General features: G+C 45.0%; 1 protein-coding gene across 5 annotated transcripts in view; it reads left to right on the forward strand.

Moving 5' to 3' along the window:
* The first annotated feature begins 91 nt into the window (after positions 1-91).
* The window catches only part of SAMD8 (sterile alpha motif domain containing 8), a 76,236-nt gene continuing 63,395 nt past the window's right edge, over positions 92-12,932 (forward strand). For 2 of the 5 annotated variants that reach the window (XR_003095801.1, XM_025212862.1), the window contains exons 1-2: positions 92-190; positions 2,365-2,404. The gene's annotated coding sequence lies outside the window, so the exon portion shown is untranslated. Of the gene's footprint in view, positions 191-2,364; positions 2,405-12,932 lie in introns of those variants that run through there. The other 3 variants (XM_025212866.1, XM_025212844.1, XM_025212851.1) reach the window with 3 other exon arrangements.

Genomic DNA, 12,932 nt, shown 5'->3' on the forward strand with positions numbered 1-12,932 from the left:
CCACCCCGCCCCGGTTCTGCGGCAGGGGCGCGGCTTCACGGCGGGCGGGGCCGGGTCCCAGGTGCTGTCTCCCGCAGCTGGCGCCGGCCGTGCGGTGACGCGGGCTTTGGGGCCAGGTCCCGAGCTGCGCAGCGCTGCAGATGGGCCGCGGGACTGCCCGGCTGGGTCCACGCTCCGCTGCTGGTGGCCGGTCGGCTTCATTTGATTGTGGGCTTGTTAGGGCGGGGGGTGGGGGGCTTCTCTCCTCTCCTCTCCTCACCAGCCTCGGGAAGGAAAGTCTTGTCTTGGGAGCTGCGAGAGACAGTGCCCAAGGGCTGGCCAGAAAACTTCCCTTAAAGCAGCGGTTCTCAAACCAGGGGCCTGCCGCCTCCTGGGGTGCCACGAGGCCCTTTCAAGGGGGCCCCGGGGTGCCGCACGCAGTGAGCACCGTTCCCCGTGCGAACGATTAACACAGAGACTCAAGCAGGGATTCTGAGTGTTAAATCCATCCTGGCCTGTTGTGGGCTCCCAGTGCTGCGCCCCAGAGACACTGCTGCTCTTATTTTTCCATAAAATAAGACTTAGTATTTCCAAGGAGCGGGTCTCTAGTCTAATGAGGGGTGCACTAATCCTAAAAAGGTTGAGAACTACTGCCTTAAGGTTTTGCTGGTTAAAGTTTTTCTTCATTTTAGTCAATTTATCCAGTGCCCAACTTTTTCTTTTTCCAGTCAGCAGTCTTCATAGCAGAACATTTCTGATGGAAGCAGAAAGACACAAGGACACTAGCGTTTGTGGGGAGTACACAAGTAATGCTGTGTACAAGTCTGCTGTGCTTGAGCATGTTTATTTGGAAAACATGGTATTTTGCTTTCTGCTTAAAACGGGATTGATAGTTGGTGCAAATTGGGGCCCCCTGAAGGTCAGGTTTCTGAACTATTTAGCCTGAGACTGGGAAGAAGCTTGTAACTATGTTGCCTGTGCTGTTCAGGTTCAATCATGTGATTGAATGAGCTGGGTTTCCAAAATGTAGCAGTTCTCTTGATTTCTTACAGATTTGTTTATCTGGCTATAGGCTATGCATAAAGAAATGTTTTCAGTTGGCTTGAGCTTCCTCTTGCAAACATACTCTGATAGTTATTTTTTTTTCCAGCTTCGTAAATAAATGGGCAAAAAAGCTGATGACGGAGGAGGATTTAGTGTTTCTCTTCTCATTTTGTTGTTTTACAAATACAGTTCATCTGGCCTTATGGCTTTCTGGGTTTCTGTGTTCAGCTTCTAAAATCCAGGAATCTGGCAGGTTATGCTGTCAGCAAAATTATTCAGCAAATAAATTTGTGCTGGGTATGGTCCATTTCCACAGAGCTCATTCATGCAACTGGATGGTGAGTGGCACCATCCCAACACGGAGAGAGATTGTACTCCATTTGAGGGTGGCAAGGACAAGGCAGGACTTAATCTGGAATTGCTCCTTGTATTTAGGAGTGATTGCAATAGTGACTGGCACCAGATGCCAGAGAGAAGAGATTCCTGTGCTCTTATGCCTGTTCTGGTAGTATCAGTGTGGGAGAGAAGAAAGTGCACAGAGTTAAATGCAGAAGCATAAGCAACAGAAAAAGGAGGAGGGGAAGAAGGAACCCTGTTAGGAGAGAGAATGAGTGTGGGGGTGAGAGAGGGGGGAAGGGAAGGAGTAGATGACATGGAAAAGATAGAAATTATGAAGGGAGGTGGATTAAGAGCTTTGGGTTCCGACCTGGAATTGTGGATGCTATTGGAGGGCTTGTGCGGAAGACAGGCTTCCAGAAACAGAATTCTTTTAGAATGTGAATTGGAAGCCAAGATTCCCAAGTTGTTGCTACCTGTGAAACACACTTGTAAAATCTCTCACGGTCCACATGGATGATAGCTGGGGAAGTTACACTGTTGGCTCAAGGAGTATGGGTCTGTATCTAAATCTAAAGATCCATCCCTTCTAATAAGCCATATGGGGATCACTGTGGTTCCTTATGATGAAAACTTATTTGGTAGGTTTTTTTAAAAAGGTTTATAAAATCGTATAAAAATCCTGCTAAGCTTTAATCTGGTAGGCAGTCTGTAGATATAGTGAATGCGTATCTGACTTAAAGGCAGCCTGTTAAAATCTGTTTCCCAGAAATGGAATTAAAACTTACCTGGTCATGTTCATTCATTAACTGCAGGTATATCTTTTATTTATACTTAGTCAACATGTAACTCCATAGCTTTTTCTAATTAGCAAGTGGTGGGAATGAAAGTTAAAAGTTACCAGCATTATGAATAGATCTTCATTCTTCATTCTTTCTCGGGTCCCCTCATATATCTGCTTATTTTCCTATCTGATCTTTTTTTTTTTCCCTCCCTACCTTTCAGCCCATCTTTTGTATTTGCATGGAACAGCCTCTGAAAAAAGGTTAGTTTCCATTTTTACATGACAAGATTCATATTTATAATCATTCATGTCTGTGCTTCTCTCCATTTCCAATTCTAACTCACATCAGCATTGTTGTTTATTTAATTCATGTAGCACCTCTCTGAAGGCAGAGCTGGAGTCTGATTCTGAAATGGGTTTGTAGGGCTAGGTCTTGACTTCTGCACTGAGAGCTGCTCAGCTGAACCCTGTTGATGCAGAGATCTGAAGTCGGTAGATGCTCTGATATACTGTAGGGTTCAAGGTTGCTGGAATTACTTGACATACAAAGTGATACCATATTCTCTTTGGCAAAGTTTACTACCTGCTTTGAGTAATAGGATACAGCATCTTCAGGTAGGAAGTAAAGAAAACTGAAACTTCAGGGGAGACTAAACACCTCTGCTCTTGCAAAAAGCTCTCTATGATCATTAACTATTATGGGTAAGGATCACTTTTGTATTTGAAGGTGTCACCTTCTAAACAATGGGCACATCTACATGTCCACTTTAATATGCATTAGCCTATTTTAGTGTGCATTAAAGCATTACAAAAAACATTTTGTTAGCTAATGCGCATTAAAATAGGCTAATGTGCATTTTTCTAGTACTGTGTAATGGAGGTAGTAGATTGAATGCACATGACCTAAACCGCATTAATTGAACATGTAGACACACACAGTGTGACAATGTAACTAAATATGATGCTGATGCAGTTTCATCATTCTGTGTAGAACAGTTAACTAGAGTAGAGCACTAATTTACAGCCAATTCATAATGAAATTTGCTTTTTGGATGCCAATATTGACAGTCAAAGCAATATTTTTTTTGCTAGCATGGAACAGTTCCAAAGTTACAGATTCCCTGTGCTCAGTATAGTCTAAGCAGTTTGGATGTTGTCTGCATTGTTTTGCCTAGTTAATTATCTGGACATCTAATCTCTGAACAAAATGCACTTATTATCTATAAAGTTAAACTAAGTGTTGTTTCTTTTCTTTGAAGAATTTGTTACAAACCAGAGAAAATTATGAAAAATTATTTAATAATTTAATGTAAATTGTTGGATCATTCTTTCTTAGTGTTATCTGAAAAACAGCAGGGGTGAGGGAGAGAACATTTTATTTTAGTTAAATGCATGTTTTCTTTATCTTACTGTAGCTACTTATCGTTTTTTTGCACATCTGCATTGGCAGAACCTCACCCAGACACTTTCCCACAAAAGTTGCTGAGTGAGACTTCATGCAAATGCAGAGGTTACTTACATGAATCACTGCACAGAGTCACTTCCTAAGGTTTTCTCTTGAAATTAAATTGTAGCATATCACAAAGTTATCCTATCTCTTTCTCATTCATTAACATAGAATATGAACAAGATTGTGATATTTGAAGTATAAATGTTATTAGTTTATTGTAGCAGTCAAATTTTTAAAATGTAAACTCTTCTAGGTGGAGGTAGATGCTAATATATTTGTTTGTGATAGACTTGTTGACCTCAAAGGGTGGTGCAGGCCCCAGTTCTGCTAGTGTCTTTGTGAACTTGGATATCTATTGGAACTCAGTGGGATGACTTTGGTACAGTGAATCTACAGAATTGTGATCATGATGTGCAAATTCTTTGAAACCAGGGATTATATAAATCGGAGTGCCAAACATACGGGCCACAAGCAAGATGTGGCTCACAGAGCTGGGTCATCCAGCCCAGAGACTTTTGGCCTGACTCAGGTAATGATGTGGGATCTATCAGCCCCAGCAGGCAAACGCTTAGGTGAGACCTGTGGCGCTGGAGCCCCAGCAGCACCATGGCCTTTCTGTACTCATGGTGGCAGCCAAGTGCCCATGGGAGAGAGAAGGCCTTGGAGTCCCAGCAGCACCGTGGTACAAGCCCAATACCATGACTTGTTCCTACAGCAGCAGCAGAGTGCCTGCAGTTTTGGTCATCTTCCCACAGTGCTGTTGTGCCCAGGCAAAAGCAGCAGCATGGGAGCCCCATGGATGCTGCCACGTGAACAAGCCTCATTGCTGCTGCAGCTCCAGCCCTATAGCTCTTGCCTGGGCACTTGGCTGCAACTTCAAGAAAAAGCTGCAGTGCTGCTGCAGCTTTCATCTGGGCACTTGGCTGCCGCCATGAGAACAAACCATGGTGCTACTGAGGCTCCAGTGCTGCAGCTCATGCCCAGGCACTTGGCTGCTGCCATGATAACAAGCCATGGTGCTGTTGAAGCTCTGGCGCCACAGCTCTCCAGCTTGGCTGCCAGGCACCCAATGCAAGAGCAGTGGTGCTGGAGTCTCAACAGCACTGTGGGAAGAAGTCCAGCCCCATGGTTTGTTTCTTCAACAGGAACCAACCACTTGGGATGCCGGGCCTCTTCCTGATGGTCTTGGAGCACGCACTGCATGTACTAGATCTGGCATGAGCAGTAGAGTCTGTGGGCCCAGTTTGGCCCACTGAGCCAGCCCTACACCATTCATCTGCCCCATAGACCAATCCTGCGCCACTTTTCCAGCCCACAAGGCAAGATGAGTTTGACGCCCCTGGTGATAAACGATAGCTTAACTCAGCAACCAAAAATAAAGTTATATAAAAAATTGACATGATGATGATATAGCATGAGCAAAGCATTGCATGCTTGTGCATTTTTAGAAGGTAAATGGGAGATCATATAAGTAGGCTGAGTAAGCCCTTTGCCTGTATAGAACAACTGAAATGAGTGGGAGCTCTGCATGAATTCAGGTATATGTCTATGCAAACTAGCTTGTAGTTCTGAGGCTGAAGTTATTTCATCCACAATGGCAAGAAACTTAGGGGAAACTCAGTGCATTTTTTAGATGTGAAATTAAAAGACTATTTAATATCATACTAGCGTGAGGGAATGATTCTGTAAACCTGTAAAGATCAAATTTTTTATAACAGCCTCTTGTTAGTTGTTCAGTGGTTAAGAGAGTCAGAATGAACAAGCCTGTAATTCTGATTTTCCTGTTATAATTCTGAAATGTAGGTCTGTTTTTGTATACAACCAAGTACAACAGTTCTTTAACCTGGTTGTGGCATGCAGAATAATGTTTAACCATTAGGGTACATTCAGGGGATCCCTTTCTTTCCTTTTATTTTAATATAATAAATATTTAAAATAGGAAAAAGCCCACAGTTGCTCACCAAACTAGAAAGATCAAGTCTTGCATAATTAGAATTTGAAGGAGTAAGGGAGGAAATGAATAAAATAACCTTTTACTTGAGAGGCTCCGCTGTTGCTAACAAGCAGAATACAGATAATTTTTCCCTTTCCTTTGTCTCCCCTTATTTTGCTTATGGTAGAGAAGGACATAAAGTGTACTTTGTATATTGTAAGAACAGAAAGACTCAAAACTGAAGTAGCAAAACCTATCCTGCCCTGTTTGCTTATATTATCTTGAAGTAGGAAAAAAGTAATTGGTGCCTAAATAGTTCTTGTCAGAGTGATATACAAATATTAATAGAGCAGTACAGTAAGATTTTAACAACTGCAATAGTGCTCTGATACGGTAAGTGTAGTGCTTGATTAGTTGGTGTCCCAGGGACAACGGGACTAGAGGGAGACCCCGGCCCAGAGCCAGAGGAAATACTCACTTATGCTTCGCAGGAGGTGGGAGCAGTGGCGGTGTGCAGGCCGGGGAACCACCCGCGTGGCTCGTTAGCCGCGCTTTCATACGGCTGGGGCGGAGTGACGTCAGAGAGAGGTGCAGCTCAGCGGAAATAAAACGCAGCCCCGAAGGCAGAGGGGGCGCGCTGCGAGAGGACGTGAAGCCCGGGGGGAAGCCCGGGAGTGGAACCGGGCACCCGCAAGGGGCCTTTGCCGTGGGCCAAATAGGCTGCAGCAGCGCCGGGAGCGACAGAGGCTGGGAGAGCCGCAGCGCGGAGGAAGAGCCTAGAGCCGGCGGGAACTCCGGTGAGGGAACCGGACTAGAGCCGGCGGGAACTCCGGTGAGGGAACCGGACTAGAGCCGGCGGGAACTCCGGTGAGGGAACCGGACTAGAGCCGGCGGGAACTCCGGTGAGGGAACCGGACTAGAGCCGGCGGGAACTCCGGTGAGGGAACCGGACTAGAGCCGGCGGGAACTCCGGTGAGGGAACCGGACTAGAGCCGGCGGGAACTCCGGTGAGGGAACCGGACTAGAGCCGGCGGGAACTCCGGTGAGGGAACCGGACTAGAGCCGGCGGGAACTCCGGTGAGGGAACCGGACTAGAGCCGGCGGGAACTCCGGTGAGGGAACCAGGGGAGCCCAGGCAGAGACGCCGGCGGGGCGTTGGGAAAGAAGGCCGCAAGGGCAAAGAGGGCCCTTGACGCCCAGTCCTCGTCCGGGGACAAGGAACAGAAGGTCCGCGACCAAAGGTGGCGTTGGCCGGGGTGTAGGGGAGGTCGGAGCCCCGTGAGAGCCCGCCCAGGGGCGCTTTGGCGCTGGAGGCAGCAGAGAGGGGGACCCCCCTGCTGCGGGCCCAGTCGGCGAGTTCCGGGGAGTCCCCAGCGAGAGCGGGGCAGATCTGGTTAGCCACCTGTGCAAGAGTTGCCCGAGAGCGCCTTTTGGAGCAGAGGTGGGCACAGTTGGCTTTAAAGTCAGTACCTCGAGTGAGGATGAAAAATGTTTTGTTGGTTAGGTTAGAGGTTGAGCTTTTCAGTGTTTGCAGGAGCACCATATCACCTATTTGGATTAATAAGGTGTAAAGATAAAGTACCAGTTAGTGTACAGTTCAGCTTACTGCAAAACATAATCATGTTTTTACTGATTCTGAAGCCAACTTACATGTGAGTAATTTCCTACTGTTTGCTTGCAGTAGGGATATGCAAACAATCTAAACAAAAAGTCTTTCTAAACATAAGGAATTTGATATGTAGATTAGCAGAATAAATGATAAAATAGTTTAACATCTGTTGAGGGAACTTACTTTTTTCTTTCCACTTCAAAATCTAGAACAAAAGATTAGTTACACTACTAGACACAAGCTTGCTTATCTTTTCTTTATAATTATGGCTGACAGTGCTGTGTGCTGTCTGAATGGCATTTTGTGGTAACGATAGCAGCAAAATACTCATAAGAGAAAGTGTGCATGACTTTACACTTGATATGAGTTGATCTTTAAGGTACCACCCTGATCTGCCTTTTATGTAAGAATGGGTGTCAAATAATTATTTTTCTTTTCTTCAGTTTCCAATTTAAAGTAACCAATATACTACCATTGATTATACTTTTATTTACAATGTCACATATAGCTATAACAATTTAGTTGCGTGTTATATTGATTGTGCAAGAATAGACTTCTAGATTTTACAAGATGTGTGGTTTCATTTTAGAGTTGGGATAAGGATTAGCTCCTTGCATTAGTGAGCATCCTCCAAAAAGAAGGAAACCATTATTACAGGCTCACTAATCTTGTAGAGAAGGCTTCAAACTAGGTTCACCAGGGGATGGAGACAAAAGCCGAGCTAAGTAAAGAGCCAAAGGACATGCATAAAAATTGAGTAGAGGGAATAGCAGGAGCCCAGTGTTCTTAGAGAGAAAAGAGTTAGTATATAAGCATTTCAGATAACTGACTGACTAATGTGAGAAGCACGTGGAATAAACAGGAAGAATTGGAGGTTCTAGTACAATTGTGGAATTGGGATTAGAGATGTGGCGAGATATACACGTGACTGGAGTACTGTTATGTATGGGTATAACAAAGGATAGGCAGGGGGGAAAAGGGAAGGAATCTGTGTGTATATACAAAGGAGATGTATGTGTATTCTGAAGTGCAGTACTAAGTGGAAAGTTGGTATGTTGAGAGCCTGTTGGAAAGGTCTGGGTGCAGCAAGGAAGATGTCATGGTGAGTGTCTCCAGTAAACCACCAAAGCAGGAGAAAGAGGTGTACAAGGATTACTTTAAACACCTAACAGAACTTTCCAAATCACAGGACCTGGTTCTCATGGTGTACTTCAATAACCATAACATCTGCTAGGAGGGGAACACAGAAGGCCTCAAGTAGTCCAGGAAATTCTTAGAGTGTGTTGGGGATAACTTTTTGGCACAGGTGACAAAAAGTCCAGCTATGCAGGGGAGCTCTTCTCAATTGGCTGCTCACAAATTGGGAGGAATTTGTTGTGAAAGTGAGGGTGGAAGATAACTTGGGTGACAGTGACCATGAAATGGTGGAGTCCAAGATACTAAGGCAGGGGTGGGCAAAATGGCGGATCTGGCCAGTGGCTGGACTCCATTTCCCAGAAGCCCCTCTCTGGATCGATGCAGCTGGTTTCCATGGAGACCTCAGAAGCGGTGGAGCCATGACAGTGCAGGACCAGGGTTTCCATGGAGACCGGTCCCAGCAGTGCTGGCAGGGCACGTGGCTGGGCAGGGAGCTGCTCTGGGTCTGGGGCTGGGATCTTACAGTGGTGGCAGAATGGTCGGGAGCCAGGGCAGAGCCATGACCTGCTCCCTGCATGCCCCTACCTGGGGCATGCGGGCAGCAGATGGCAGTTCTGCCCCACCTCCGTCACCGCCACAAGATCCCAGCCCTAAAGCAGCTCCCTGCCCAGCTGCACATCCTGCCAGTGCTGCTGGGGCCAGTCTCCATGGAACCCTGGCCCTGCACTATCATAGCACTGCTGCTGCTGGGGTCTCTATGGAAACCGGTAGCAGCAATGGTGGGCAGAGGCTGCTGGGAAATGGAGTCTACTGCAGGCGCAATCTGGCCCTGCAGGACTTTGCCTGCCCCTGCCCTAAAGACAGGAAAGAAAGAGAGCAGCAGAATAAAGATACTGGACTTCAGAAAAGTCTTTAATGAACTCAGGGAGTTGGTATACAGGATTCCTTGGCAAACAAGTCTGATGGGGAGGGGAGGAAAGAGCCCAGGAGAGAGGGCTGTGCTTTTAGGAGCTGGCATTAAGGGTAAAGGAGCAAACTATCCTGATGTGATAAAAGAATGGGAAGTGCAATAGGAGGTCAGCCTCACTAAACAGAGATTTCAGTTAGTTGAAACGCAACAGAGAACCCTACAAGAAGTGTAAAATTGGTCACATTACCAGGAAGGAATATAAAAGGATTACATAGACATGCAGGAAGAAAATCAGGAAGACCAAGCCACAATTTGTGATGCAACTGGCAAGGGGCTTAAAAGGCAATTAAAAAGGATGCCACAAGTGTGTCAGAAGTAAGCGAAAGACCAAAGGAAGTGTAGGACCTTTACTGAATGCGGAAGGCAATCTGGTTACAGATTATGGAGAGAAGCTTGAAATATATAATGCCTTTTTTGACTTCAGTCTTCCCAAATACAGTTAGTTACCAGAAGATGAACTCAGTTGGTAGTGAAGATATGAAAGAAGTGGTAATTAACTCTGCCACTGCCAACCCCACAGAGCCATATCCTTTCAGTCCACAGGTGTTCCTCAGTGGTTTGGAAATTTGGCAGTGGGGGAGCAGTGGCAGAATTAATTATTCCTGCTAGCTGTTCCTGATCACCTTGTTTTCCTCTAGGGCAGGGGTAGGCAAAGTTCAGCCTGTGGTGGACTCCATTTCCCAGCAGCCCCTGCCCACATCGCTGTGGCCAGTTTCAATGGAGCCCCCAGGAGCGGTGGAGCCAGGGTCTCTATGGATACTGGCCCAAGCAGCACTGGCAGGGCCTGCAACTGGGTGGGTTGCTGTTCTGGGGCTGAGATCTTGTGGTGGTGACAGCATGGGCTGGAGCCGAGGCAGAGCTGTGATCCACTGCCCACATGTTGCAGGCAGGGATGAGTGGGCAGCAGATCTCAGCTCTGCCTTGGCTCTGGACCATACTGTCATCACCACAAAATCCTGGCCCTGGACCCAGCCCCAGCCCCGGAACAGCTACCTGCTCAGCTGTGTGTCCTGCCAGCACTGCTGGGGCTGGTCTCTATAGAAGCCCTGACTTCATACTCTCGCAGCCCCTGGGTCTCCATGGAAACTGGCCACAGCAACATGGTCAGGGGCTGCTGGGAAATGGAGTCCAGCTGCCCGCTGAATCCACCATTTTGCCCAACTCTGCTCTAGGGGATTCACAATTGACTTCTTACGGACCTGGTCCACAATCTTTCCAGGTATCTGACTGGTCTGTAATTTGCCAGATCTTTCACCTTCCCTTTCTTAAAGGTAGGCACTGTGGAGCAAGTAATCAAGGAATCTATTGTGAATCCCCTAGAGGAAAACAAGGTGATCAGGAACAGTTGGTATGGATTCACCCAGAGCAAGATGCCTGATCAACTTGATTTTTTTCTTTGGTAAGGCCACAGGCTCTGTGGATATGGGGAGAACAGTACATTTGATATACCTTGACTTTAGTAAGGCTCTTGGCACAGTCTCCTACAACATGTTCTTTAGTAAGCTAAGAAAGTTATGACTAGAGCAGCTGCAATATCACTGAAAAATATTTTGCCCATATTCTTGTTTGCTTGCTATATTTGAAGTCTTTGGGAACACTGGCATAGATGAGTCTGTTGCAGGGAATTCTTGCACACAGATGTCTTAGCAAATCGGTGTAGTTGGGATAACCTTTTCCAGGACTGAAGTAGGGGGGAAGAGGGAGAAGGCCTTTATAATGGATTTTTAGGATGATTTCCTTCCTTATTGCTTCAAACAGACACACATTCAGTTTTTGATGGGCTGAAATGTTGAAGATGATCTGAAACTCAAGCCTTAATAATATTAAGTGTTTAAAGCAGTATGAGGCTTGCTTCCTGAAAACTAAAATTACTTTGAAGGCATTTTCCCCAAAGATATCTAAATCAAATTTACAATTGCATTTCTACTGGCTATACATTAGTTCTACTCAATGAAAATGCCCTGAAAAAGTTTTCCAGTGACCTTCATACTTTAGCATATAGTGAAATCCTTTCTGATAGTAAACAAAAGGTTTATTTTTACGTGAAATTATTCTATCACAGAACTGTTATGGTGTGATTATATTGTGGGTGAGTTCTCACAGTTTAGAAGAATAATAATTTCAGTTTAGCTAGTATCGTTTTTAAAACACAAAGTCTAATGTTTTTTAAAAAGCACTTAATATGACTTAAGTGCATTTCCTAAAGAATTATATCAGTAGAACTAGCACTCTGATTACATCTGTACTGTTTTGCGGGTGAATTCACCAACCATATAAGATGCTAACCATAGTTCTTAAACATTTATATACCTTTTTTCTGTGAAATCATAACAACATAAACTCCACGTGCATGCTAATCACCAGCTATATGCAATGTAACAACTTTATTAAAAATATAGCCACTTTAACAAAATAGTATAGTGATGTATAAGGGAAGGGGTTTTCAGTAGATGCAGGAATACATCGTAGATGGACAATTTTGCTGTCAGGAGGAGGAGAACTGAAGTCTGTCTCAAAGTGTTTTTTGGAAATGGAAGGCTGTCAGTCACTATTTAGCATTTAAAAGGCATGAAAACAAGTTTTCCTAAAGTGGAAGCTGATCTTCATGGAATAAAATCTTAAACTGGAAATGGGAACAAACCTGATAAAAAGCTTTTATAGGGCAGCAGAAACAGGATATAAGCGCAGTGCGGAACACCACCACCCACCTGCTGGAGTGCATAGTGCACACGTGTCGCAGTCACTGACTCACAGTAAGAATTCTGGAATCTTGAAGGTATTGATGAACTTTGAACAAACGTTGTTAGGCTCCTAACTGATGTCTGTTAATAGAGATGTTCCTGGCTGAAGATAGGATAATGTTTGGCGTGGATTAAGGCCATACAGGAAAATAGCAGCTTAAATACTGAGGATACCAGTGTCACTAGAGCAGACCTCATTAGGCAAAGGATTGAAGATTATAGAACCATGCTGACTTCTTCCAGAAGAAGAACAGAGCCTTCTCCCAAAACACCTCCTCAGAGTCTTAAATATTAGACGGACTCTTCTTAGCAGCATACCTGAACAAAGGACACAGAGTTGGCATCCTCCCAAAGAGGAGTCTGAAAGGAAGCTCTTACTAGAGGAAAAACCTACTGAGACACAAAGGAACAAGGCATAAAAGCATTCTAAGGATTATGAGGAAAACCACTGAGAAGAAGTCATATGCTGGAGGAAACTTTGGTGTTAGATCTGATGTCTGTCCCCAGCCCAAATCAATTAATATATTCCACTGGTAGCTGATCTATACTGAAAACTGGCTCAAGAAAGAGGTGTTGAATACACTGGAAATAATGTTGTTCTTAAGCATGCAAGAAAAACTTAACAAAGGGAAGACTGACATTGATATTCATGATGATAAATGGTGAGATGTGAATGTGATAAGCAGTTTACTGAAATTCTTCTTTAGAAAACTACCAGAGCCTTTCTTGACTAATGACAAGTGTGTAGATTTCATAGATGCTAAGAGAAAGGAATATCCTGTGCATTGCAGTGGCTGAAAATGCTAAAATGGCCGATTCACAACTTAAATTTAGTGTTTCATAAAGATATTCAGGTTCTCCCTGCGCATCTGAAGACACTAGCAGAAAACTCAACCCCTCCCCCTCCCTACCCCCCCCCCCAAAAAAAAACACCAAACAACCACCAGGG

The sequence above is a fragment of the Alligator sinensis genome, unplaced genomic scaffold (genome assembly GCF_000455745.1).
Source record: "Alligator sinensis unplaced genomic scaffold, ASM45574v1 scaffold109_1, whole genome shotgun sequence".
Classification (NCBI taxonomy): domain Eukaryota; kingdom Metazoa; phylum Chordata; order Crocodylia; family Alligatoridae; genus Alligator; species Alligator sinensis.